The sequence below is a fragment of the Hyaena hyaena genome, unplaced genomic scaffold, assembly GCF_003009895.1.
Source record: "Hyaena hyaena isolate Hyena2069 unplaced genomic scaffold, ASM300989v1 scaffold_28, whole genome shotgun sequence".
Taxonomy (NCBI): Eukaryota; Metazoa; Chordata; class Mammalia; order Carnivora; family Hyaenidae; genus Hyaena; species Hyaena hyaena.
Window position 1 is genome coordinate 5,705,713 of NW_024080660.1, and position 24,913 is coordinate 5,730,625.

Below are 24,913 nucleotides of genomic sequence, written 5' to 3' on the forward strand. Positions count from 1 at the left end.
CTCCTTGAAGGCAGGGACTGTCCCTGTTTACTTTTGTTTTTCTGACACCTAGTGTGGTGCTTGGCACATAGTAAATGTTCAGTGGATTATTGGATGAATGAATGAATGAATGAAACACTTTGCACTTTTATTCACGTAGAGAGGGATTTTTGTGGAAGTCATAGATGTGTGATTATTCGTGTTGCCATCTGCTAATGTTGTAGATGTCTTCTCGACTGTCGGTGCTCCCCGAGGGAAGAGACCGTATTTATGCAGAGCTGGGTCATGGCTAGGGCCGCCTCCTCCTTCATCTGCCTTGGCCTCATGACGCAGTGGCAAGGGCTAACTCAATGCTGGTCCTCACGGACTCTTTAATAGAACAGTGGCCTCCCTCAGTCCCCACCCCCCTGTGCTTTTCTTTCTAGGTTTGCAATTCGGCTGATTCCCAGTCAGGCAATCTTTCTCATACACACGCTCCTCGCCTTCACCATCATTTTTCCTTTCTCTTTTCCAGCCCTTACCCAGCTATCAGGAAATTCTTCTCAAACCCTCCTGGATGGCGTGTTCCCGTTCATGAATTAAAACCCAAATCGAACACCCTCCTCCAACATACCTTAAGCCTTGCAGGTGAACTTGAAAAGGTGAAGACAACCTGAAAGAGGGGAACAGCCCCTCCAAGAGGCTTGCAGGGAAATGAAAGCAATAAAGCACCAGTGCTGTCAATGTCAAAAGCTTCTAAAGTGCCCCTAAGCCTCCTTCTGAAGCACTAAAAGTTTCCATTTACCTCCTCATCTTTCCCAAATGAAATTTCCTCTTTTTCTCAGGCACCAGTCTTGAACGCCAAAGGCAAACAAAACACTCCACACCTATTTCTCATTGAGTTTTGTGCTAGCGGGATTTGGAATTGGAAGAGTTAGAGTCCTGCTGCCTTAGGGTTCTGTTGCCACAGTAGCCCTGTGACTTGGAAGCAGTTTCTGGGCTTTCTGTGCCTCAGTTTCCTCAGACGTTGGAAATATTACCACAGCCTACCAAACACCACCTATCCACAGTATCATGGTGAAGTTTATGTATGTGCGAAACTCGGTAGTTAACAAAGCACCACACTCACGTTAGATAATTCTAGTGTTACCCCAGCTTTCCACATCAGGTTTCATTTGCACATACTCAGTATTTCAATTACATTACAGGCTAAATTGGTTTCCTACCCACCTGAGAACTGAAACACCATAGCATGCCTTTTATGGTGAAATGTGTTTGAAATTGCAAATAGCCTTATTATGTAACGTCATCTGTTGGTAAATTAATTGAGAGCTGTCTCTAGATTGTAGGTGGAGATGACAGGAACTCATTTTACACTCCTTTGGTGCCCATCACTGGTGTTTAACATAGTGCTGGACATCTAGCAGGTGATTATGACATGCCGTTCTTGATTGTTTGAAAAGCCATCTTACTCATGACCTAGAATCATTCTTATTTATAGCAATCTAAGTGTCTTGACTTAATGTTAAACAAAATTTCTTTTAGAGCTGAGAATGGACTATTGAAGGGCCTTATAGATCTACTTTGGTATTGCAAACTCCAAAATTGGATAAATTTGAGTGAAGAAAATAAAATCTGCTTGCAAAAATGTGCAGAAGAATGGCCTGTGTATACCTAGCAGGACTTTTTTTTTTTTCTTTTTTTCATTTCATTTCCTTCTCAGTTAACCAAGGGAACCATTTTCCCACCTCTTATCTTACTAGGATGTTTTAAACTTTTTTTTTTTAATGTTTATTTTTGAAAGAGAGAGACAAATTGTGAGCAGGCGAGGGGCAGAGAGAGAGGGAGACACAGAATCTGAAACAGGCTCCAGGCTCAGAGCTGTCAGCACAGAGCCCAACGTGGGGCTCGAACTCACAAACTGCGAGATCATGACTTGAGCCAAAGTCAGACGCTTAACCAACTGAGCCACTTAGGTACAACTACTGGGATGTTTTAGAAATATGTACCAAGTGTGAGAACATGTAAGCATGGAGTTTATTCATCAGCTTAAAACTAGTTTTCTTTCAAGTAGGTGGTCTTAACGGCCGCCATTGTACTTTTGTCTACAAGAAACAACTCAAGTTTAGTCCTGTCCTCAGTAAGCAGTTGACCTCAGGCAGAAGCCAGGTGTTTGCGGAGCAATAAGCTGAAAATACAAAGGAAGGCTATTGAATACTCTGTTCAGGAGAGTTTAGAGAAAAGAATAGAGTGCTTTTTTAGGAAGGGGATGAGTGGGCTTCTTCAGAGAGGGTATCGAGGCGTAGGATCTTCCAGCCTTAGCTCTTTTTTGGAAGCTTCCTAATTTTATGGGGGGGAGGCTGAGGGGTTGGGGGGCTTGCAGAACTGCATTCATAGAAGTTGACTGTATTCTTGGTTAGATTCCTTCTGTCTTATCTTGCAAGCATATCACTGTGCATACTTAAATCATTAACAACTCATTAAAACTCTTTGGCCATTTTCATTTTCTACCAAAGCTGAAACCTGGGTGTGGTAGAAACCTGCTTGGCCCAGCCCAAGCCTGAGCACCTGAGCAGCTCCGAGCATTTTGGCTGTCAGAAGGGCCACTGAGTAAACAGCCTATTGCAGAGGGAGTCTGATCACTGCCAATCCTTGAAAAGCAGAGCTGGGTGGCCTCCGGACGCAGAGGACGGCTCTCTTCAACCTGAAGGACTCTTCAACAATTAACACCTTGACTCTCTCTTTATGCAACATCCTTTTTTCCCTCCTCTTAGAGACTGTATTTGTGGGTGCTTTTTTTTTTCCCCTCCTTAAAATATTCCTATAGCTTGTTTTCAGAGACTCAGAGTGCTTTCAGTTCTATTATTTCATTTGGTGTCTGTGGGGCCAGGAACCAAGGTGGTGTTGGATGAAGATGCCTTACTGGCCTTGGGGTTGATGTTCTGCAGGCAGTACAGTGGGCTATTACAGTGCTTCTGGTTGCTTGTTGTCTAATTTATAGATACATGTGTGCGCACACACACGTACATACACACACACACGCATGTAGGTATCTTTCCTTGTTCCAAACAAAATGGGTGACAGTGTCACGGTTTAGTGTCTCCTAAAAGAAAATTTTAAATATTAGTAATTTCCTGAATTCTCAGTGCCTTTCTTATGTCTTGTAAGTAATGAAAGAAAAGACTTCCTGCTTTTGACTTGAGTTGTTGGACTATTTGTCCCTTGGTGAGCTGATCAATTGCCACTTGAATTGCAAGAAAGATGTTCAATCAATCAAAATATTTCTGCTACATTGGCATGCTTTGTCATGGAAATGAAAATGACAGCATGTTTTTGTCAGCTGAAATGAATAGGTTTCCTTCAGATCGATGCTAGAGTTGGTGCTATGGGGATCTTCGGCTATGAGTGTCGATGATTAATTAGGGAAATGCCTGATGGAGGCACATGATCTCACGTTCCATCTTCTACCTACATTTCCCTGTTAGTGAAGCATATGCCATTGTTGGCGTTTCTTGTGAGGGCAGGCAGGACCTACGACACCGTCTCCATGGGGCTTACCAGAGGGCTCGGCCTTTCCTTAAAACACAGTCAGTTCAATTTGTATAGAAAATATTTATTCCTTCATTTTTTCATTCATGTCCTCGACATGTAGCGATGCAGGTCCACTACGTGCCAGGCTCCGGCCTGGTGCTGGCGATAGAGTTATCAACAAGATGAGCAACTCTGCATTCACAGAGCTCTGATCCTGGTGGGAGAAATACATGGTAGACCCATGGATCAGTTAAATTCAGTAAGTGAAGTGTTGTGAAGGAAATAAAGCTAAGGTGGTATGCTCAGAGTGGCAGGCAGAGGTGGGGCTTGCCTAGCCCAGCTGCGGCCAGGGAAGGCCTGCTGGAGGCGACATCTGAGCTGGCCATGGGGTGGGGAGAAAGAGCCAGCCAACGGCAGGTCTGGGGGCACAGGGGGCAGCAGGTGCTAAGGTCTGAAGGTGCACAGAGCTGTGCGTGCCCGAGGAACAGAAAGAAGGTCTGTGTGACCACGAGGCAGAGAGCAGCGGGGGAGGGTCTGGAGTGAGGGGGAACAGGCAGGCAGCGTCAGGCCACACAATGCCTAGAGAGCATGGCGCTCACTCTGCATGTGGTTCCAGGTGCCCCCGGAGGACTTTGAGCAGGGGAGTAACACATTGGATTTTCTCCCTTCTTTCTTTCTTTCTTTCTTTCTTTCTTTCTTTCTTTCTTTCTTTCTTTCTTTCTTTCTCTCTCTCTCTCTCTCTCTCTCTCTCTCTTTCTCTCTAGAAGTAGAGAGCAAGTGGAGGAGGGGCAGAGAAAGAGGGCGACAGAATCCCAAGCAGTCTCTGCACTGTCAGACCACAGCCCCATGCGGGGCTCAAACTCATGAACCAGGAGATAATGACCCGAGCCGAAACCCAGAGTCAGACACTTAACCAATTGAGCCACCCAGGGTCCCAGATTTGTTCTTTTTACAGATCACACTGCTCACCGTGGGGAAAATAGATGTTAACAGTAAAAAATGGAAGGAAGGGTGCCAGTTACAAGACTCTTGGCGGGAATCAAGTGAGAGAGATGATGGTGGCTTTGACTGGGTGAAAAGTGGACCGATGTAAGAATTGTTTTCTCTCTCCGCCAGGTGAAACCAGAGTGAATGGTATTCTTAAGATATGGATTGGAAAGGAGCATTTGCAAGCAAGAATGCCAGGGCGTGTGTGGAGCTCTGATTTCCATTTAGGCAAGACGTGGGACACACCTTTCCGTGGGACAGTGTTCCCGCTTACGAGGCGCAGGCTCTAGAGGACGATAGGCAGGCTTGCAGATAAGACCTGAGCTCTGCAGGCCCACTTGAACTTCTTTGTAAGCCCACTTGAACTGACCTGGAAGAGTTTCAAGCTTTAGTTCTCTATTCGCCTAAGGCTGGGTAGAAAACCAGCTGTTGGGTGTGATTTGGGGGCTCTTGTCAGGGCCCCTGTGTGAGGTTAGGCTGATGACCTCTCTTTCACTATTAGCTTGACCGGTTTAAAAACGGTCTCTTCCCTCACCTTACTCAAAAGCGCTGTTTGTTTATTTATACATTAGTGTGTGATCACATTTTTTTCCCATTAGAGTATTTTTTTTTAAAGTTTATTTACTTTTGCGGGAGAGAAGCAGAGACAGAGGGAGACAGAATCCCAAGCAGTCTCCACACTCTCAGCACAGAGCTCAACACAAGGCTCGAACTCATGAACTGTGAGTTGAGCTGAAATCAAAAGTTGGACACTTAACCTACTGAGCCACCCAGCCCCCCCCCATCCCCCAGTCCCCTGCAATTAGAGCTTTTGATAAGGGTCTAAGGCTCCTAGATGTCACTGGGGAAAGGAGAGGGTCTTAGGGAAAGTGATTATATATGGGCGGGGGATGGGGTGGGTGGAGAGGTTGAAGCATCTACATCGGAACCTACCTAACAATTTTGTGTGCCTTTGAACTCCTGGCTTGTCAGGGAATTAGTTTCTTAGTTTATTTAAATGAAGTAGTTGGATTAGATCATCTCAGCCCCTTTTAGCTAATCCTCCCAGCTGGGTAGATTTGTACTAACTGCCCAGGCTTCTGTGTTTCTCTCCATTTTGTCCTTCTACGAGGAGCTCTCTGTGGCAGTGCATAAAATGCCAACTCACGAGTTTCCCCAGGAAGGGAAGAGTCCACAGTTTCAGAATGGTATCAGTGGTGGCGCCCACATTCTGGTCAAGCAGCAGTGTCCGGAGTCTGTGCTTCCATGTTGGGGTACTTATCTGTGGGAGCCAGAAGGGCCTATGCACCCACAATAAATTTCATTTACATAGTGAAGAGGTAGGCAAGCAGATAGCCAGAAGCAAGCAGAAAGAATTCTCAGGTCAAGGTTTTCCACGGGAAAAATTTCTGAATCATCAGCAATTATATAAAACAGAATTTCCCCTTCATGACTTAAGATTATCAGGAAATGTACAGTGAGGGATGTCCCACATGTTGTAGAATAAACATTAATTACAAGTGCCTCATATTTGTTTAGTATCTTGTACTTTGTGATGTGAATTCATATATATGATGTCATTTGACCTTAAAAATCATGTGAAGTAAGCAGGGCAATAATTATTAACCCTGTTTAACATATGGGAAAACTGAAGCATTAGGTAGACTAAATGACTTGTCCAAGGTCACACAGTTAACAAAGACAGAATAGAATTTAGAATGAAGATTTTCAATCTATCAAACTTTTTTGAGATATAATTTATATACTATAAAATGCACACATTTTATTTATTTTTATTATTTTTTAATTTATTTTTTAAAGTAGGCTTCACGCCCAGTATGTAGCATAATGTGGGGCCTGAACTCACGATCCTGAGATCAAGACCTAAGCTAAGATCATGAGTCAGATGCTTAACTGACTGAGCCACCCAGGTGCCCCTAAAGTGCACCCATTTTTAAACTTACAGTCCAGTGAGTTCTGACCATGTACGTACTGTGTAACCACAATCATATTCAGTGTATTGAACATTTCTATACCCCCAAAGTTCCTTCCTGTTCCTTTGCATTAATTAATCTCCCCCCCCCCGCCAAGATCTTTTGATGTCTAGTCTAGTACTCTTTTATTGTCCCACACTCTGATTTGACAGCCTTTTCAGCTCTATCCTTTTAGGGAGAATACTGGCTGGCAAGCAGCCAGCCAGCCTTGCCGTGTTGAGTTATGAGAATGAATGGGAAGCTGGTGGGTTGGTTACTCCATTGTTAGTTTCTTCCTTCCCTTCTTTTACCAGCTCCAGGCTATAGAAAGATCATATGGGTTCTCCTTGCCAGCAGAGCTCAAAGAACAGGACACCTGCTTACCTGTCTGTACTGGCTTCCCTGTAGTCTGCAAAGGGTAGGTGCTAGGCAATGGGCTGGTGGAGGGGACGACCTCTAGAGGAAGCCCTATTCCTGCATTATCTGCTCAGTCTTCTCCTTGGAAACTGGCTCTCTGCTGCTTAGTTGCAATTCCCTAAGGTCTTAAGCAGTCCAAACCCCATATCTGATGAATGAATCCTGAAGGTATTGAAGACTCCAGCTCTGAAAAAGGAGCAAACCCTGGATTTCATAGGGCGGGTCCTGGGTAGAGCCATCCCTTTGCACCTGTTAGATTCTGTGGAGAGACACTTCCCAATATGCTGTTCCCAAGTTCTGGATTTCGACCACAGTGTCCAGCACATTCCAGATGGTTGAGGTTTCTGGCCAGGTATCATGTAGCATCCAGCAAAAGAAGGGAGGGAGCCTGATTCTTTTCATAGGTGGCTTTGCCCCAAGACCAGCAGGATAGAAGAAGATGGTGCCCTAGCTGTGCTCCTAGAGTGGCCACAGGAGATGGCCCAGAATGTGGTCTCTGCTTTTCTAGGTGACATTGCTCCCATTTAGCCACTCAGTCTGATGACAGCCCAGATGCTCTTAGCATTGATAATAATCTCATTCATTTGTTTTGGGCTATGTGAACTTACAGGGCCCTTTCATGTCCATTATCTCCTTGTTCTTCTCAATAAGTCTGGTACCTTCTGTTAGGGTAAAAGCCTTATCTCATCTGACCTAGGACAGCTTCAAGGACAGAACAGACTCGGGTTTCTCTTCTGCAAAAGCTCATCTTAAATCTGGGGCCCTGCAGTTTTGATTTTCTTCCAGTTATCTTTGCAAATTTCATTGGCTTTGCCGAAGGGGGAGAAAAATCACCAGGCTACATGCTTGAGCTTCAAGTTTCCCCTTAGCTGGCAACCCCAGCCAGAGAAAATTCTTTTTTGAAGAATTGAGCCTCAGGCACAGGTTTTGCCTTGTACTCCCTCACGCCTGGCTCTCAACAGCTGGTGGCCATCCCTCTCCTCCATCTTAAGTGTGCTGCCTACCTCAGCTCAGTCAGTCCCTGGTCGCTGCCCTCCTCTTTTCCTTTGCAGGGGCCCCTTGCCCTGTATGGGCTTAGAAACACTGGGCTTCCTGTGTTTTGTCTACCGACAAAGCTGGTTACCCAAAGGCCCATGTTGACAGCGCCACGTGGCTGACTCCAGTGTGCTGTGGGAAGACACAGTGTTGGGAACAAAGACTTAGTTGAAAGCCCCAAGTGCGGACATTTGTGGTGGTTGCACAGGGTTGGGGCGGGGGAGGCGGGGGGGGAGGGAGGTGGCAGTCAAAGGCCTGCTCGCGTCTGCAGGGAGAGGGGCAATTGCAATTTTGCAGAGGTTACAGGCTGTACCAATGCTGTCTCTTGGCATTTCCCATTGGAGTTAGGTTTTTAAAAGTCCATGAAGGTTTCGTTCCGTTTCATGCCCCAAGAGAGCTTTCTGTAGCAATGAAAGAAATGCAGGAAGTGGGTAGGATGACAGATGGCCACGAAACAAAAGGGCTGTATTTTAAAAGAAAACTTTTTGGAGGTGCTCCATGTGTGCTCTTGGTGACCTGGGAAGATCTTGGATTTATCTGACAGTTCCCATCTTCCACTTTGGCTTCATGTATACCCCCTTTTGGGAACTGGGGAGGGGAGTTAACACCCTCCCCAAGGTTCTGTGGCTGAGCTCCCGGTCTCCAGGCCCAAATGGAGCTGCCACAAGTAGGAAGCAGATTGGCTCAGCTCTCCCCAGAGGGCGCTGAGCTGTGTGGTTATTTCCTGTCCTGCCCCCCTAGTATTTTCCTCTCGGCAGCCCTGGGCTTCCCTTGCCGCAGGAAGTCACCACTGCCTCATCCGCAGCTCTACCTGGGCCCAAATGGGCTTCTTTCCTCCCCTGTTTCCATCCGGAGCTCATCACTTCTCTCCTGTGAGGGAAGCAGGGTTTTGTTTTGTCACCCGCCTTCTAGAAGGGCTGCACCCTAGCAAGACAGATGGCTGCCTGGGCTATTTTTAACTGTCTTTAGGGAAGAAGATTCCACAACCTATTTTGGAACCTGTTCCGCTGATTGACAGCTCTCAAATTAGGAATTTCTTGCCGATACCTGACTTAAAATTCAACAGCTGTAATTGAAACTCTTTTTTTTTTTTTAATTCCTTTGGAAAGGAGAGAAACCCTAGAGGTTATCCAGGCTTGTCCCTAATGAAGAAAATGCGACCCACAGATTTTCTGACTCTGAATTGAAATGGAAAATAGCTCATGCTCTCACTGAGGATCCTATCAGTTTTGGGATCTGCCTTTGAAATCACACGTTTGGGTGCCATTCTGTGAGACTCAATTTAATTTTCTAGGGGAAAAACAAGTGATGCTGGAGTTGGAATTGGAGATGGAGAATGCAAAGCATTAACTGTCTTACTCTGTTTTGTTTCTAGGGAGAAAGTTAAATGATGCTTATAGAATTACCTTGCCTCTGTTGGCAGAGAGAGTAAAAATAAACTCAGCTCTCAATATACAAAGGCTCCCCCACTTCTTTTCCCTCCTCTCATACCAATCTCTTGTTTTTAAAGAAAAAAAAAAGGGGAGGGTTGGTATTTTTCTCTCCATCAATGGAATCCTCTACATGTTAAATCTCTTTTTAAAGAATATTGTCAGGTAACTGAAACTCCGCTGAAGCCTCCCTTTCCACTTGCTTTCTGAGCTGCAGACTGCACTTGACATGAGGCCCTGTGCAGTCTCCCTTGACAGATTGCATCTTGATGGCATAAAGCTCCAGTGAGAAGCTAATGATGCTGCTTCAGTTTCAGTGCCTGGAATTGTCATGTGGCATAGAAATCTAGCGTTCTATGCAAATAAACAGAAGCGTGTTAGACTGGTGATCAAGGGTCTTGGCAAGGGAGCTCACGCCTTGAGACTCCTTGATAGTTGGTACCTGTGCCTTTTCTTTCAATAAAGCGTCACGTGAGGCATTTTCTCCATGCCAGGTTGGAACATCAGATGTTGAATCAGCCAATGGGCTGTGTCCAGACCCCTGGCCAAAGCCGAGGTGGCACTGGGGGCAACCCTCATCTCTTGGGCTATGCTTCAGGCTGTGAGTAATATGTGTGGCTCATGCTTAACAAGAATTAGCATCTTGGTCTCTGGAAAAATGGCTAAAATTCCGTGTTCTACCCGCACGGTTTCCATATGAGAGGTATTTAACAGGTCCTTTCTATAAAATCCCAGGCCGGCTTTCTCTGTTACCTAGTTAGATTGGACCAAGGGAATATAAAGTCATTTTGCTATCAATCTAAGGGAAACTGGCATATATAGAGGGAACACTTTCTTATGTGGGCCAACTGGACCCGTTGTTGGTCAGTCAATCCTGAAAGTCAGTTAAAGCAGAGAATCTTAAAAAAAAAAAAAAAAAAAGAAGAAGGTAGATACAATCCCTAAGCATTTTAACTTAAGAATATATAAATGTATATACATTCATAGGTCTCTTGATGTGGGCCAGGGCTATTTCTTCTGGTGTGGGTCTTCTGAGTGGAGTTCTGTTGACTTTCATTCAAAAAGTACACCCTTAACACATTATCTGTGATTTCCAGTTTTACTTTCTTTTTTTTTTTAATTTTTTTTAATGTTTTATTTATTTCTAGGAGAGAGAGAGAGACAGCGTGAGCAGGGGAGGGTCAGAGAGAGAGGGAGACACAGAATCTGAAGCAGGCTCCAGGCTCTGAGCTGGCAGTCAGCACAGAGCCTGACGCGGGGCTCGAACCCACGAACCGCGAGATCATGACCTAAGTGAAAGTCGGACGCTTAACCGACTAAGCCACCCAGGCGCCCCCCAGTTTTACTTTCTTTAAGTGAAGTGGGTTCTTAAATACATTTCAGAAATAAAATGCATACTGGTTCCAGATTTTTTAAGCTCCACCACTACAGTGTTTTACCATTGTCTCGCCCACACCTAATTAATTTATCAACAATTTGTTTTTGGCAACTTGTCTTCATCAAGTTTTTCCAAAGCATTTAACTTATTTTTCATAGAAATACCTTTTTGTACTCCTATTTAATCAGTTTATGTAATAATTTAATATATGATTAAGATTATGAGTATGTCTGTTATGAACAGACTACGGGCCCCGGGGGAGCCCCCAGCCTGGCTGACGGGATGGACACACAAGGCAAGGGGCTGCCAGCAGCCCAGTCAGCGCAGTGTAGAGTAGGTGAAGGCCATGTCTTATTTATCTGTGAATCTCTAGTGCCTAAGATAGTGCCTGACCCATATAGGTGCTCAGAAGTGTTAAAAACCTCTGTGTGTGTGTGTGTGTGTGTGTGTGTGTGTGTGTGTGTATGTTATACATAGTGCAGTGCTCTACACATAGTTGGTGCCAGACAACTCTTTCTTGATAAGTGGATCTGCGTGTGTAACCACTTCACCTAATGTATTCAAATTCTAAATAAGAATCTTAAGAATGCCTATTGCTTAGGATTTTAAAAAAATGTTCATTTATATTTGAGAGAGAAACATAGCATGCAGAGCAGGGGAGGGGCGGGATTGGGGGACACATATTCCGAAGCAGGTTCCAGGCTCTGAGCTGTCAGCACAGAGTCTGCTGCGGGGCTCGAACTCACCAGCCCTGAGATCATGACCTGAGTTGATGTTGGTGCTTAACCAACTGAGCCACCCAGGTGCCCCTATTGTTTAGGATTTTTTTGTCATATACCTGTTTTTTCTGTTTGTGCGAGAAACTGAAAATTGACTGTGGAATGTTTATACTTGGTTAGAATAACATGCCTTTTACGAAGATTTCTTTTCTTTTTTCTTTCCTTTTCCTTTCCTCTTTCTTTTTCTTTTTCTCTTTTCTTTTTTAAAGGAAGATACTTTCTTAATAATAACTATACCTCATTTTTAGAAGAATAAAAGTAATCTCAATAATAACTAACTTACTGACTACTACTATGTGTTAGGCACTGTGCTAAGCGTGTGTTTCTCAGTTAATCTCCACTACTCTGGAAGAAGACACAACAAAGCATGTTGTGTTATCATTCCTTCTTACAGATGAGGAATGTTTGGAGGCCAGCAAGGATGTGGGAGAAGGCCTAATCATTGAAGAGTTGAGTAACGAGTACAGTTTGTTTTCAGAGCGTGGCTTCTTTAGGGATTATGGGTCTCTCTAGACAGGGTAAAAGGAGCCCTTGAGTCTAAAGAGGCTGCCTGGAGGGAGAAACTGACCCTTACTTTTGGCTTTCTGGGAACCAGAGTTGCTCGGTGTTTGAATAGCTTCTGGCAGGTGGTGCGGTAAAGCCAAAGTGACAGTGAAAACGAGCTACTGCGGGACATCAGATCTTGCCTGACACTTTCCTCCCTGGTCACTTGCTCCCTCACTTGTTGGAGGGCCCTTCTGAACTCTCTTGTTCCAGTAGTCTGGATGTATGTGAACAAGTTGCTTGCAGGTGCCAATATAAACAGCAGTGTGGGTCCCCAGGGCCTGGGCTGGGAGCTGGGCAGAGGGCAGAGGGGCTCCGTTTTGGAGCAGTGATGCCGGAAGTAGTTTTCTGAGCTGTTGCCATGAGATTGTTTCTGAGGTGAAGTTAAGAGAGAGTTGTGGTCTTTTGTCTTTCTACCCTTTGGGGATCCAGCAGATACCACAGACTTTGTCTTTATGAATTCACTCACAGACAGAAATGAATCTAAAAACAAACAAACAAACAAAAAACAACATTAGTCTGTGGGTCTCTTGGTCAGGAGGGTGGGGAACAGCAGCAACAACAGCAAACAAAAAAACATGCATGAGCTGGCAAACAGTTTCTCTGCAGGGCTAAGTCTGCACATCAGACTCATCCCTGTTTTGTAGGTTGAAAGAAGAGAGTATTTACAAGTCACCTTCTCTAATCCCCCTTCGCAAAAGAAAAACAGTAGCTAATTTTGTGGTTCGCAGCTTTAAATTAATACAGACACTCTGGCCTAGAAGTTCAGTGAAAGAATTCTTGATGTACTTTTCAGCCAAAGGGATTTTATGCTGCTGTGTGGCCGTTTTTTTCTGCTTGTCTGCAGCAGTTATAATTTTTGACAGATGTCTTGACAAGACTGTAGATTTTGATTGAAGAGGGTGATTTTATTTAATAGCAAGACTGATTTCATGTTAGAATGAATTCTCTGGGTCCTTCTTGGATTACTTTATGTTCTTTGAAAAGAAAGACATTGACTGGTCTTGGCAGCCTATGGGTTTTATCCTGAGCTGGATAAAGTTGGCTAACTCAGGAATTCTAGAGTAGGGAGAGAATTTTGGAGTGGTGTGGGTCATGTCCATGGGAATGTGCTGTGTCCATCATGGTGGAAGGATCCTCCACTTTGGCCTTAAACTCATAGAGCTGGCTCCCTGAAATGCCAGCATCATAGCCATGCACACAAGCAGAAATTGTCCATGCCTGGGCCTTATCTGGATCATTGTTCAGTTTCATATTTGACCAGAGTGAAGTCAAACAGCCCTCACAAAACCACTGGCCTTAGCAGCTCCCAAAAAACATAATCCTCACAAGAGCCTTGGAAGGTGGATATTAATATTATTATCTTCATTTTTATGGAGGGGAGATTGACGCTTAGAGAAATTAAGTCACATGCCTGAGGTCACATAGATCCTAGGAGCTGAGACTCGGGATTCCAAATCTGACTTAAAGTCTATACTCTCTTTCCCCACAGGGCTTTTGTGACTTCAACCCTCTGCCATTTATGTTGCCATTTACATTCCTTGGAGGTAATGGACTGAAATGGGTTGAAGAGACAAAAAGAGAAACCTAACTGTGAGCATTCAGCTAGATGCTTGTGGAGGACCCTGGCTGTCCAACGGGAGTGGACAGCCCTGTCCTTTTCACTTATGTTGACAGACTTCCTCCTCTGCTGCTGGTGGCCAGTGGATTGAAAGGGATGCTGTGCAGGGGAGAAGATGCTAAATGTGGCTTCCTGTGATTTACATAATAAAATAAGATTCTCCCCAATGGCCTTTTCCTGTCTGCTGGTGGCTGTGGTGGAGTGGGCCACCCTGGGGACAGCCTCACTTAAGAGTCTCCCTGTGTCATTAGGCCTACAAAGGGTCTTAGGATCAAATGTGCAGTGAAATTGATGAGACCAATTCATTAGGATAAAGACTCCCCCTACTTCCAAAGCAGCATGGGGCTCAGGCCAGTCTCTCTCCTTTAGAAGTCAATCTAATATTTCGTCTCAGGAAGAGATCTATGCTGCCCTTTTCCACAGCTTTGATTATGTGACGAGAGGCAAAGATTTCTTCAGCCAACATCAAAATACTCAACTCTGAAAGAAGAATTTTTTTGAGTCTAGTTTTCTTCCTGCTGTTTCTTTTAGAAATGATTGCTTTATAAGTGTAAAAGGTGATGCAAGTGACTTTTGTTTTTTTTTTTTTAAGTCTGGGAGGGGTTTTGCAGACATTGTGTTTGTGTGTGTATTTTACCTCCTTCAACTGTGACTGCCTGGCAGCCGGCCTAATGTCTCCCCTGCTCTGGATCCTTTAATTCAACATATATTTACCTATTTTGGGGCCCATATGAGGGGTTTTTTTTCTCGGCTTTTTCTGAACCCATAAAAGGCACCCCAACCCCAGAGGGAATAATACCACTTCCCCTGCACCTCCAGTGGGCACTCCTTTCCCAAAAGACAAAGTGGGAAAGTAGTTTCGGTTTGTCCTCTTTGCTTTAGTTCGCAAAACACCTTTCATTTCCTTTGCCCTTGATGGTCTTATACGTGTAAAGTAAGGAAAATCCATTGAAATCAAAAGATGTTAAACTGAGAGAGAAAAAGATGTTGCTACACTCCCAGCTAGGAGCTGACTTTAGTCTGTAATTTCAGACTTATTTTGATTATAAAGAATAGTGCTCTCCTCCCCCCCTTTTTTTCTGCTTTTCTTTCTAGTTCTATAGTCAGAAGCCTCCTGTTCTCTGTCTAGTGCTATAATTAGCAGTCTGGTCTGAAATATAAGAACCTTAAAGTTCATAACAGAAACACTGCATACTCACTTTGTCTTATAGAGCTCACTTGACCTCTAAAGGTCATTTAGTCATTCAACAAATACCACTGAGCACCAACTTCTATACATAAACTCTGTTAATGCTGGAGATTCAAGGACAAAGAGAACATGGTTCCTGGCCCCGAGTGTTGCATTATCTGATTGATGAGGCCCATGTACAAACAGCCAGGCAGAGTCAGTGTAAGAATTGTTGTAAGCAAGCTTGTCCATAGAGTAGCATTTTCCATGCTGTGTCATATTTGCCCGTTGACTTGCTTGTTCCTCTGTGAGCTCTTGAGGGCTAGGAATGGATATGCATATGCATACAGATGTGGCACGAGTGAGTAAAAGGATGTTTATTACCAAGGCCAGGCCTCCTGTCTTACAAGGTGCTCCATAGGTTTTAACTTTCTTGCCAAATGTTTTTGTTACTAAGGACTAATGGGAAGTGGCCTTGGGGTGGAGCCACCCAGGAAATGATGGAGTTTGCACTCTTTCTTCAGCAAAATGTCTGATAATGCTTTTAAGGATCCTATTAGATTAAATCTCATGTAATTGTCATTTGGTAGGTTATTTCAGATGGCTCACACTAATAAAAGGAGACCATTTTTATGGTCTTCTGTTCTTCTTTACATTTAGGACATGCACAGAGGTGAGGTTCTGGGCAGGTACTGGGTATCCTAAACATACCTCTAGTGGATTAGCATTTCTGAACGTTTGGAGCTTTAGAGAGGAAGGCTGTGCACCAGCGATTTCTGCGACACTCAGCCGTGGAGTAGAATTCCTCCAGGCAGTGCCTTTTCTGTAGACTGGACAGGGAATAAAACTTTTTCTCTGTGCTTAATTTAACAATATTTTCATTTACCTTGGAGAATGTACAAGAACAAGTTTTTGTGCATATGGAAGAGAAAACAGCAAGTGAAAAGGATGAGTGAGTACACAGCAGCCTGAATGGGGTGCTATTCTTAGCTGGGGCTCTAGCAGAGAGGAACAGGACACAAGGTGCTTCTGGATGTGGACTCCAGCTGCCCCAGGCTAGAGCCAAGAGGCTTCAAGTCATAGGGAAACTTGTGACAGCTGCTGGTATCCTCTAGACCTTCGTCTTGTGATGGAACATTTTACACTCTCTGTGTCTCAGGCTGAGGGGGTGGGGGGTGGCTCTCTTTTTCAAGGGGATATGGAGAGGCTCCTGGGTGGCTTAGTTGGTTAAGCATCTGGTTCTTGATTTCGGCTCAGATCATGATCTCTTGTTCTGGAGTTTGAGCCCCATATCTGGTTCTGCATGGATAGTGCAGAACCTGCTTAGGATTCTCTCTTTCTCCATCTCTCTCTACCTCTCCCCTGATCTTGCTCTCTCAAAATAAATAAACTTAAAAAGAGGGGGGAGGGTGGTGGATATGGAGGGAAAGAGTAGACCAAGCCTGGGGAAGCAGACTTCCCACCTGTTCTGCTTCTTCCGCAGGGATGATCTGGATGTCCGCGGTAGATGGAACAGCTGCTTTCATTCTGAGTGGTTTCGCTCCCGAGAAAGAGAGGGGTGCCTTGGCTGACTCGACTAAAGCTTCTTCAGCAGTTCAAGAATTCTTTGATTTGTTGTTCAGTCTTTCATGGTGGGGTTGAAGCTGATTTGCTTTTGAAAGTGAAAGACTAGGAATAGAAATGTGTGACATCTATTATAGCCATGGTAGAGTGCCGATCGCTTTCTAGTTGCTCAGTGGCTACTGACTGATTTGAATATATCAATGTCTGGAAGTTGGACCAGTCACCCACCTTCCCTGTCTGATCATGTGATTGATAGCGAGGAATGTTTCCAGGTAGGATTTTCCCACAGGATTGAGATGGTAATGGTATTAGCTGGGCTATGTGTTGTCACTGTCACTATAATGGAGTGATCGTTTTTATCCAGTTACTGAGGCCGGGTATAGTAAGGTGATATACATCCAGCCCCCATCATATATGCTTATGGTCTAACACTGACAACAGCTCTAAGTCAACATTTACAAAGGACATGTTTTTACTTATTTATTTCTGATAAGTTACACTTTTTAAAAAATATATTTTATTTTTATTTATGTATTTTTAAGTAAGTTCTACCCAACCTGAGGCTTGGACTCATGACCCAGATATCAAGACTCGCATGTTCTTCTGACTGAGCCAGCCAGGTGCCCCAAAGGGCGGATCTTTAATTAGAGCCTGATAGGAGATGAGATTTCTTCAAGGAGAGCCTGCGATCATGGCATTACCTGCAAGCAGACTGTCTGAAAGGGATGGGGTCTGTATATAAACCAGTATACTTCCTCATTTCTGTAAATGGGGGAAAAAATCTCATTTCCTTTCTTTCTTTCTTACTCAGAATGACTAGTCCCTTCAGCCAGCCCCAAAAGACATTGCAGCCAGGGCACTCCTGCTAGAAGTCAGAATTTTTCTCCCTAGAGCGTGATGCATAGGAACCTCACATTCTTCTTGTACCCCTCTCCTGATCTGATTGATATTTGAGCGAAATGAATACAGGGAGAACGTGGACGGCAGACAACTGCCAACCTCGTTAATAGCACATTCCCGTTCATGGTTACTATGTGCTTTGACTATGTGAGGTCCCTGTATTTTCCAGCTGTCATGCTATGTCACTGCTGCAATAGTCTCCTTAGATAGACAAATGCCAGTTAGCTATCTTCATCCAATGGGGAGGTGGGAGGGAGAAAACAATTATTGTCAGCTTCTCCATGGAAGTGGTAACCGTGTCAGAGTCAGGCCCTGGAGACCTGGCTTGGAAAAGCACACGAGTTACTACTGCCAACAGCCCCTGTAGATCCATAGACCCTCCCCTCTCAGTGCTGAGTTTAATGAGTTGTACAGACTTCAGGTAAAATCATTTTCCAGGGATTGTGAGAACCTGCCCAGTTTGGTTTGGACTGTGTCGCATTTACTTTTTCTGGCTTATATTTGCTACTGAATTTTTGTGTGTGACTTTCCCCCCAACTGCTGTCAGTGATTTCAGTGGCACCAAAGATTCCAATGAAGATAATTTTCTGCAAGAGCCATGGAGGCAAGAGGCCTAGAGAATTAATCTTGCCCCAGAGCCGACAAATCGTGATCCATTCTGTTGAACATGGTAAGTCCCAGAGATGTCACTTTGGATGTGTTCTGGGACATTTGACAGTTTGACGTAGCAGGGAGGCTGGGCAGGAAAATGGCTCCACAGAATAAAATCTTCATATGGATGGGGCCCCAAAGAACTTTTGTGGTTTAGTGATGGCAGGGTGTTGAGTCATTTTCTGTGTAGATCCGGAGTATGTGAAGCCATCTGAGTGAAGGGGGGTCGGGACAGGAGAAGGAGAAATGGTGAGTCTTTATTGGAGGCCAAAGGTCTCCTGATCTTCAGTCAAGGTTCCTCTGCTGTGGAATTTGTCTAGTTGATTGGAATTATGGTCTGGTTTTTGTCCCAAAAGACATGGCTCTTGGCCTTGGACTACTTAATTCTCTTTGCCCACCAAATCGGGCAAAAGAGAATTGGACATCAGTAACAAGGCATGAGATGTAATGTTTAGAGTAAGGTGATATACATCCTTTAGAGTGTATTTTTGGATTATAGGCTCCTTGGGTTCTTAAGTTAGCAGAGAGAACCCAAGAGAGGCAAAATGGAGTAAATACAAACTAACAAAACCCCAAACCACAAGCTATGGTCTCCAGAGAGACCTGGGTTCAGGTCCTGGCTGCGTGAGGTGCACCGTTTTGAGTAAATTGCATAATATCTCAGGACCACAGTGTTCTTAATGGCAAATATGCACAAAATAAGTGGCTACCTGCAGGGAGCTTGTGAGGTTAGCGGAATGCCAAGTAGGGGCCTGGCATGTGGAGGCATACCTCAGCTTTAGCCGTTTCTGTTATTAGCAGCATGCTTAGCCGTGTATACATCTGTCCCTCTGAGCTTTCCACTCTTCCATTTGTAAAACGAACTTGACATTCCTTACTCAGGGTTGACAAGGAGCCAAGTGAAGTGTCTGAGCTCACTGGTAAGGATGGGTTCTGGGACCAAACTGGGGCTCTGTACATTACAGTATATTTATAAGTTGTAGGACTCTGTTAAGAACACACCCTGCTGGTTTCCCCTTCTCGGTCTCCCATTCAGAGGGGGCTTGCTGACCTTGTGCTTTAAATAGTCCTCACATGGTGACTTGGACAGTAGATGCACACAGCCCTTGTGAGTCCATTTGCCCTGTGTTTGGAAGCTCTATTCTTAGAGCACAATCACCGGAATAGAAAGCCTATGACCTGACATCCCACTGGAGCCATGTGTGCCTGGTAATGGATTTTTTGAGAAGCAGAGACAAAGGACTGGATCTGCTTCTGTCACTGAGTAGGCCAGGTCTGGGACGGTCCGTGAAAAGCCAGTCTCCTCCTAATTGGAGTTTATGAGCTGGGCTTACCTGGGACATCCCACATTGTGACCCTAATGGAAGGTCAGCCTGTTTACTCGGCTCCAGTCGAGAGGTCATAAGAGAATAAAGGCAGATAAGATATTTATGGGTGAACCCTTTCCTGTTTCATTTTTCTCTGGGTCTGTGATTAAAGGATTGATGGCACTTGTTATTTACTGAGCAGAGCTCCGGGAGGGGGAAGGGCTTTAGCATTTATTTGGCTCCTTTTGTGAGCCCCGGGCCGCACCAGTGACATTTCACATGTTCCTTCATTTGATCCTCAGTAATGTTAGCCCCATTATACAGAGGGAGTAATTGAGGGTCAGGACTTGCCTGGGGGTTCACGATCACAGGCCTTCACTACTTCATACCTTGCACGCCATCTCCTAATAGGCAACAGTGTGGTCATGTCAAGGAGATACTGGGGATTTAAAAGCATCTCTGAGGATGAGCACTGAGTGTTATGTGGAAACTAATTTGACAATAAACTATTTGTAAAAAAAAGAAAAGAAAAAAAAAATAAAAGCATCTCTGAATGTTTATTAAACGTCTGAATATAGCTATTATGTATGTGAGATTTGGTTCACACATAGGGCTCCTGACATTATCTGCAAAGAGGCTTGGCATTCTATGCAGTATTTTGGTCGCCCAGCTCCAGAGGCATGGTGCTGGGAGCCAGCATACTGTCTGTCAGGCTGTTTCTAACAGCAGTCTGACCCCTTAATTATCTTACTAAAGACATTGTCTTCTGTTCGTGGAGTGTCTTTCTCCAGGAAACCCCTGGAGCTTCCAGAGACATGATCTCAGCTTCATAACATCCCTGTTAAGACAGGAGGGGGCTGAAATCATTTGCTGTCCTCTACAGTGACTGGGAGACTCAGGCACAGATGGGAGACAGAGGCACAGAAGTTAAATAATTAGTCTGAGGTCACATCAAATGATTTCCAACTCAGCTGACAAATCCGTCCAGGGCTTGGTCTCCCAAATGTCGCAGCTTCCCTTACAATGTAATTTGGCCTCAACCACTTTTATGTGTCTTATCTTTTTCCCTTGTTTTCCTCCCTCATTTGGTAAATAAGATGTTTTTCATACCTACTGCCTGATTAATGTTGGGTTTTAATTTAGCCTTTCAAGATGATCCATGCCTTAATCAAGAAATCTGCTGCCAGAATGTGGTTTATAAAACACCTTTGTCATTATTTCTTCCTGTTGATGAATTCTCTGCTCCTTTATTTTGCACACTGTCGGTCCCTGGGGGTTAAGAACCTTGGGACTTTCAAGGTCTCTCACCTTGACAGAGAAGCCTCTGTAGTTGGGACTGTCACCTTTTGCAGCACAGTGCTATGAGGGTGGAAAAATGTACAAATTCCTGAACTGAGCCCCACAGAAGTAGGGGAACACGGTCAAGGGTAGCGCACTTACTTGTCCTATAGGAATAGTACAGATTTCGCTTGTGTTTGCTTTGCTTGTTGTAATAATATTATTATTCATAATTACACCTTTCTCGTTACCCTCATGACTCAGTATTCATAAAAACATGAGATTACTCATGAAATGTTTCTCCCTGTGTTTTAGATGGGAGTTGTTGAGGTGGTGTGAAACTTGGTGAATACACATGGTCCCTTAGGGAAATGGCCAAGTTGTTTGGATGTTTGGCTATCGTATGTGAAGTTTTTGGTGGGCTTTTCTACTCACTCCTATGAAGTGAGTTATAAAGGGGAGCTTTTTACAAAAAAAGGTTCACCCAGGAGAAGGGGATCTATTGTTAGTAAAATCCGTCTAGTACCACATGCTTTTTGTCTGCTGACAATGGATGAAGCTGCGGACCTTTTGGCTACAGAATATATTTAATTCCACATTCATTTATTCATTCAACACTTTCCACATACCCATTATGTGTCATGTAGTGTATGAGACAGTAGATGACAGATGTGAACAAACTCCCAAAATCCCTGGATGTCACAGCGGATGCCGGATATTAGTGTCATTTGACTTTATTAGATTCTGTAATAGTTCCAAGATTCTCCCAAGATCCTGTCCCCTAGGGTCCTGTTGACCCTACTTCAGAGTATGTCCCAGACTCTGTCCTTCATTGCCCCCCACAGCTGCTACCCCTGGGCCTGTCTGCCATCACCTCTTACCAGAATCATCTCAGCAACCTCCTGTCTGGTCTCTTGTGTTCACTGTTGCCTTCTTTGGAGTGTTCGCAACACAATCGCTAGAGCCGTCTTTCTCAGATGGAACTGTGATCGTGTTACTCCTCTGTTCAAACCCACTAGTGGTTTTCCATTCTCTAAATGATCAGGCCCTTCTGCCTCTCTAACCTTACCTTCTACTCCTCCCCACCTCTGACTGAATTAGAAGGAATCTGGGAGACCATTAGGCCCACTTCTCTCTTACTGATGCGAGAATAAGAGTCTAGAGGAGATAGAGGAGTTATCCAGAAGCATAAAGCTGGCTAGGGGTCAATCTGAAATTAGGCCTTTGGCATCTGGTTCCATTATCTTTACTATATCTAGTCTCGTCTGGCTGAGAGAGTTCACAGGCTTTCAGATTTGATGGTTTCTCTCCAGACTACAAAAAGGAGCTGAGCTTTTGTCTGGATATTCTGGGTTATGTTAGATGGATGGTGACCCTGTAATAGGTGGAAAATTCCAAAGGCTGACCAGTGTGAGTGGGAACTACCCCAGATGTGCCAGGAACACCCCAGGCACGCTCACTCTTCCATTGGCAGGAGAGCATAGGGTGGAAAGGAAACCAACATCAAGATCCTTTGCCGCTCTAGTTGTTTTATTACATGTCACAGCCAGAACGTGTCTTCCATTTAAATTCAGAGTTTTTGATGAATGGCCAGACCAGCTGCAAGCCCTTTAGGCCTCGATCTCGCCAACTGTTCATTTTCTTGATGGACTTCCTTATTTCAGGCACTTGTGTCTAGCTAGTCTATTGTGGACTTGTCAGAGGGGTGTAGAGCCCTCTCTTTGGGACAGTCAGTTCCCCCGTGCAGCATGTGTCCTGAAGCTGGCCTGCCTCCATCCCCTTTTTAAGTGCGTGTGGTCTTTTGTTAAGTAGGGTGAAGTGAGAGAGGACTCTTAAAGAGAGAAAAACTCCTCCAGTGTTCGCTAGAACATGTTTGTGAACTGACAGGGCTGTAATTGGGATAGCAGAGAAAAGACTTACATTTATTAATTTCTTGCCATCTGTTTTGTGATATAAGGTGCCTTGATCTGAGGTTAGGAGGCACTTTGATCATACATGAAGGGTTTGTCATATTTAATTCTACTCCACGTGGCCTCTTTGACAGTACCAGTTATGCAAAAAGCCCATGTTTTTGCTACATCTAGTTTTCCTCAAACGGAAGCTCTAGACTTTCTTGATTTACTTCAGCATATTTCCAGTTTCGATATGAAATGTGCACTGGGGATGCTGATTTCCAGGCAGTCATTTTTGGGTCAAAGGAAGATTAGTATCCCGAGTATGGTAGTCACACTACCTGGAGGGTTTCATTTTGGTTTGATTACAAAATTTGCTTTGGCTTAGTTTTCTTACATTCAGTGGGCAAAATAATAAAGGCCAGAAAGGTTAAGGTTGTGCCCTGAGACATCCAGCAAAACACTAAAACCTAGAATTAGGATCCATGAGTTACTCTATTTGTAGATTTTTTTCTTTGCAGGCTAGGCTGGTGGAGCTTCCGAGCACCACTGAATTCTCCCTTTTACACCTTCAGATTTTGTAAGGTTACCCGTTAGCCCTCTGGGATTTGGGGGATTCTTAGATCTGAGTCACAATCACTCATGGGAGCCCGAGATGTGTACAAAGTGGACCTCGAGTAGTTGAATTCATACAACTAGGGAGGCCAGAGAGGCTCTACTCTTGATTATGTACATTCTCTTACCAAAGAGCTAGAGGAGCAATCTCAAAGTCAGGAGAACTCAGCCTGAAGGTTTGGGTTGTTGGAAATTGCACTGGATTCAGACGTGGGTTTTGTTGTCAGCTACAGAATGCTCTGATCCTTAGAGGCAGGGGCGTGGGTGGCAGGTTGGGGGAGGGGTCGGTAACCAGGAAATGGAATTCTCACCAATTCTTGTTTTCTATGTTAAAAGTTATACTTTGGGATTTGGGCCTGCTTCTTTTTCTCTTTTTGTCAGCAACAGTTTTCAATTACCTGTTCATGTAGACAAAAGTGAAAGGATATTAACCCAGCTTTGGAAATAAATGTGAACCCGCATATTCTTTTCCTAGCTTTTTCTTTTTCTTGCTATCTTGATAGGAAGTTAATTGTATTTCCTCCCTCAACCTTTCCCCCGCCTCCCTGTTTCTTTGGCAGACATTACTTGTCTTGGAAGAACAGATGAAGAGCTGTTTTTAGGACTCTTTGTAAGGGCACACAGTATAGATGACAGCCTCAGCTAAGGGTAACCAGAGCCAGGAGCTGGAGTCGGCCTTAGCAAAGCACTGATTCTCAGTGACAGCAGTACAGGTGACCACAAAGTGTTAAACACATCTGGAAAGGGATTCTGACATCCTCCCCAGCATCTGTGGGGAATACACACAGCCTGTAGACCCATTCCTCTTTGACCCTATAAGAATTCTTTAAAGAGTAATGCCCTGAGTGGTTTTCTGGCCAGCTCGCCGGCTCATTTATCTTTGAGGGGATGGAAGGAGACAACCTGCCTGTGGAGTTCCATGGGCCCCAGAGGTGAATGGATTCTGCATTTGAAAGTGCTGAAGCTAAGAGACTGGATCTTAGGGTACCCCAAGGGATCTGCTTTTCCTCTGCTCATTGTCCCTACAAAACTTTCCTGGCAGTCAGCATCGCTGTTTAGATGGGCCGTTTCTCTGCTGCTTAAGTTGTTTGGCAGTGGTGTGTCAGGATGCGGGTTTTCTGAATGCTTTCCCAGCTGGTTGCTTGAGCGGTGGTTAGGGCGGGGCATTCTGAGCGCTGAAGCTGGCTCCTGTCTGGATGCTCACAGGGGGACTGTGGGGAGAACGCCGTGGCCTTAATTCTTCTGCCCTTGGTGGTGCAGGGGTCCTCTTGAAATGCAGGTAAGGGTGAGTCCAGGGAGTGAGGAGGTCTATTTTTGTTGCTTTAGATAAAGTAATCCATTTTGACTTTTACCCTTATTCTTTGCATTCTTCTGGGCTAGCCATTGCCACCTTCCTCGTGCCTTAAATTCCCTCAGCTCTTCTCAGTTGAACTTGTATAAAGCTTCCATTTTCAAGACTTTTCAGTTCCTAAGGCAGTTAGGACCGAAAAGTAAGTTCTTTAAGCAGCCTCAGATCCACCACTGGGTAAACCATGCCACCAACCAACCTGGGACCCGGGATTCCAGGTCACGTGCTGGGCACCATGGTGCTTCTGCAACTTGGCATCTCGGTATATCCTTCCACTTGGCTCAACTTATCAGGGCTAAAATTGCCCCTTCTATCCTAGTCTGTCTTATAGACAGAGGTCTTGCCTAAACACTAAGCCGCTTGGCTCAAGTTCTCTATTGCCCGTGTTTTGGTCATGGTGGGGCTGTTACATATGCACAAAAGAAATAATGAACTTCCCTTTACCCAACACCCAGATGAAGTAGATAATATCGCCAAATTTGTTTAATGTTTTCCATACCCCCTGGACATTGACTGTTATACAGGAAAGGCTGGATAAATACTTAATTCCCAATAATTTT

General features: G+C 44.5%; 1 protein-coding gene and 1 long non-coding RNA gene across 11 annotated transcripts in view; one reads left to right on the forward strand and one right to left on the reverse strand.

Moving 5' to 3' along the window:
* SRGAP2 (SLIT-ROBO Rho GTPase activating protein 2) overlaps positions 1 to 24,913 on the forward strand; it is a 237,768-nt gene that overhangs the window by 21,876 nt on the left and 190,979 nt on the right. The window lies entirely within an intron of this gene.
* Positions 111 to 862, reverse strand: LOC120228910. 2 transcript variants are annotated; one of them, XR_005527621.1, is made up of 3 exons: positions 764 to 862; positions 593 to 661; positions 111 to 348 (listed from the first exon to the last, which is right to left on the reverse strand). It is a non-coding gene; the product is annotated as an uncharacterized LOC120228910 (long non-coding RNA). The 2 variants fall into 2 exon arrangements; XR_005527620.1 differs by having other exon boundaries at positions 593 to 862.